The sequence below is a fragment of the Nematolebias whitei genome, chromosome 7 (assembly GCF_014905685.2).
Source record: "Nematolebias whitei isolate Nwh7 chromosome 7, NemWhi1, whole genome shotgun sequence".
In the NCBI taxonomy this organism is placed as follows: domain Eukaryota; kingdom Metazoa; phylum Chordata; class Actinopteri; order Cyprinodontiformes; family Rivulidae; genus Nematolebias; species Nematolebias whitei.
In genome coordinates, this window is record NC_056504.1 from 36,870,139 (window position 1) to 36,874,037 (window position 3,899).

Here is a 3,899-nt window from a genome sequence, read left to right on the forward strand (position 1 = left end):
CCCCCCCCCCCCCCCCCCCCGCTCAAAAACTGTAGGTACAAGCTGCCCTCAGACATGTCTCCGTACCCCCGTCAACAAAATTCATGGATGAGATGAGCACCCCGCCATGGCAAGTTAACTAGGGGAAACACTGAAGTTAATGGCAAAACCCAACAGTCATGTTCTTGTTTTAGTATTGTACACCACTTTATCATGTAGCTGTTTTTTGTTTCGTTTTTATTTCATTTCTTCCATTTAGGGCTGAGCCATATCATATCATTCACGATAATACTGGTAAAAAAAAAGCTTGCCCAGGCAACAACATGATATCATGATATGCTAATTTCATGACGTAATACGTCAGGGTGCCCCGCCCCTTTAACAGAACCATGCGCGCCGAACAACCAAACCAAACTGCGAACCCCCCCCACACACACACACACACACACACACCTGTCTGTACTGGTGCGACGCTACTTAGTTGCGCGCAGTACTAGCTAGCTAAAAAGCTTAAAACAAACAACGCGCGGCTCAGCTGTCTCTCCATCCAGCTCTAAACTGCAGGTACACACAACTCAACTGGCGGGTCTCCCTCACTCTAAACTGTCGGTACAAACACGCGCAGGTCTGTCTCTTAAGTTCCACAGTCCATGGATCAAGAACAGAGTCAGGTGATCAGAGACAGAGCATCAGAGAAATAAATGAATCATTCCTGCAGGAACAGAGGAAGCTGAGGTCGTTTTCACACCAGATAGTCCGATAGACTCTGTTCGGGACCAATATTCATGACCTTTTGTTTATATTTGAGCTGGTACGTTTGCATTCACACTGCACTGTGCAGTCGAGTCAACTTGTTGAACCAACCTATTCCCCCGCTCGCCTGAGGGGGTGCTGCACCAAGAACTACTGAAAGAAACGATTTAAAAACCTCTGAAGACACTTCTTCTTCTTCTTCTGGAAATAAAAATAAAAACGAAGTGGCATCAAGTTTTAGCAGTTTTAGGAGTTATATTTTGTCATTTTTCAAAAATGGACTTAGCATGAGCAGAAGACCATGGATAATATTGTTTTTCCACACAAGGTAGCTGACGGCTCCATATAAGGTCAGAGAAATGGGTGTTTGTTTGTCCTGCGGAGCGGGGCCCGGTCTGTTTATATTCACACTGCACTCGAACCGCGCTGGAGTTCTCTTCTACCGGACCAAGACCTAGGTTTTAGCCCGGGCCAGAGTTCGCCTTTTTGTTCCGTGACAGAGTTTGATGGCGCGTTCACACCTCCCTAAACAAACCAGACTTTCTAGGAAAACGAGCTAGTTCGATTAAAGCGGATTAAACAGGACTGGTGTGAATGCACCCTGAAACACTAACAAGCTTCAGGGTCATCTGATCACCTTGTTACAAGTTCAGGAAGTTATATCTCATTTAAAGGTAACATATATTTTGTTGTATGTTAAATTTATGCTCAATAGATTTTAAGCTTAATTTTATTTAGTTATTTTGGGAAACTTCACCTGCACTTTAGTATTTTGTGGTGGATTTTGTTGATCTATATTTTGTGCAGAATTTTTCAATCTAAATATCAGAAGGATCATTTTTATACATTTAGACTGAATACTTTACTAAATAAAGTAATTTCAGTCAAATTAACCCTTGTTGTTCTTTTAGTTTTTATATAATACCGCAAAGCAACATGTTAATTTTGTCAAATGAATAACTGATTTCTGTTTTTTGGGGGGTTATATCACAAAATTTATCGTTATCGTCAGAATGCTCTGAAATATCATGATATTATATCTGAGCCATATCGCCCACCCCACTTCCATTTACTGTTTCATTTTAGATGCTTTTTATATGATTGTTTATTGTTTGTACATCATCTGCTCTTTGTTGAAAACAGGTCTCTCTTGTAAATGAGTCCTCGTGGCTCAATGAGACTAACCTGTATAAATAAAGGTTGAATGAATGAATGGTCGTGGCAGAGCTTAAATTGGCACATAATTGACAACTTGTTCACAATTTTGAGCCAAAACTAAATGCATGTGTATATCAGTGAAAAACTATTCCTCAAAAATTTGGATAAAGTAAAAAAAAAAAAAAACCTTTTTGAATACCTTATTTTTCCCTTAACACAGTTTGTTTGTTATTAGTTGGCTGCCATGATGTTCTCTTGAATGTTTCTACAAGTCAAGGTGACAAACGTCTTTTGGAAATAACGTTACAATGCACTGCCGTATATTTTATATTGCCTTTCAATTTTTTCCATTCATTCAAACTTTTTATACAGATTCGTCTCATTGAAGCACGGTGGCGCAACTGGTAGAGCTGCTGCCTCTCAGCGAGCAGGTCCTTGGTTCAAACCCCGGTCCAGGGGCCTTTCTGGGTGGAGTTTGCATGTTCTCTCCGTGCATGCGTGGGTTTTCTCCGGGTACTCCGGTTTCCTCCCACAGTCCAAAAACATGCATGTTAGGCTGATTGGTAACTCTAAATTGTCCCTAGGTGTGAGTGAGAGAGTGAATGTTTGTTTGTCTCATTTGTCTCTATGTGGCCCTGAGATGGACATGCGACCCGTCCAGGGTGTACCCCGCCCCTCGCACAGTGATTTCTGGACATGGGCACCAGCGACCCCCGTGACCCAAAATGGAATAAGCGGGTAAAGAAAATGGATGGATGGATGGATAGTCTCATTGAGCCTCGGAGACTCATTTACAAGAGAGACCTGTTTTAAACAAAGAACACAGATGACAACAGCAGACAATCGTATAAAAAGCATATAAATTGATAAATAAATGGAAGAAAATGATATAAAAGAAAAACAAAACAATAACAGCTACATTATAAAGCGATATAAAATACTAAATACAGGAACAAGTCTGGGCAGCATGGTGGCACAACTGGTAGAGCTGCTGCCTCTCAGCAAGCAGGTTACCCTGGTTCAAATCCCAGTCTGGGGGCCTTTCTGGGTAGAGTTTGTATGTTCTCTCTGTGCATGCGTGGGTTTTCTCTGGGTACACTGGTTTCCTCCCACAGACCAAAAACATGAGTGAGAGAGTGAATGGTTGTTTGTCTCGTTTGCCTCTGTTGCCCTGTGATGGACTTGCGACCTGTCCAGGGTGTCCCCCACCTCTCGCACAATGATGGCTGGACATGGGCACCAGTGACCTCCGCGACCGAAAAAGGAAGAAACGGGCAAAAGATGATGGATGGATGGAACAAGTCTGTGTTGGTTTTTGACATGAACTTGGCATGTTGCATTCTGTCTGATCCAAATCATCAATAATATAAAATAATAAAAAAAGAAAAATATACAGGTCCTTCTCAAAAAATTAGCATATTGTGATAAAGGTCATTATTTTCCATAATGTAATGATAAAAATTAAACTTTCATATATTTCAGATTCATTGCACACCAACTGAAATATTTCAGGTCTTTAATTGTTTTAATACTGATGATTATGGCATACAGCTCATGAAAACCCAAAATGCCTGTCCCAAAAAATTAGCATATCATGAAAAGGTTGTCTAAACAAGCTATTAACCTAAACATCTGAACCAACGACGTAACTCTAAACACCTGCAAAAATTCCTGAGGCTTTTAAAAACTCCCAGCCTTGTTCATTACTCAAAACCTCAATCATGGGTAAGACTGCTGACCTGACTGCTGTCCAGAAGGCCATCATTGACACCCTCAAGCAAGAGGGTAAGACACAGAAAGAAATTGCTGAACGAATAGGCTGTTCCCAGAGTGCTGTATCAAGGCACCTCAGTGGGAAGTCTGTGGGAAGGGAAAAGTGTGGCAGAAAACGCTGCACAACGAGAAGAGGTGACCGGACCCTGAGGAGGATTGTGGAGAAGGGCCGATTCCAGACCTTGGGGTACCTGCGGAAGCAGTGGACTGAGTCTGGAGTAGAAACATCCAGAGCC

The 3,899-nt window shown here is 41.9% G+C and overlaps 1 protein-coding gene across 2 annotated transcripts in view; it reads left to right on the forward strand.

Moving 5' to 3' along the window:
• LOC119411874 (nuclear receptor coactivator 5) overlaps positions 1-3,899 on the forward strand; it is a 615,997-nt gene that overhangs the window by 7,589 nt on the left and 604,509 nt on the right. The window lies entirely within an intron of this gene.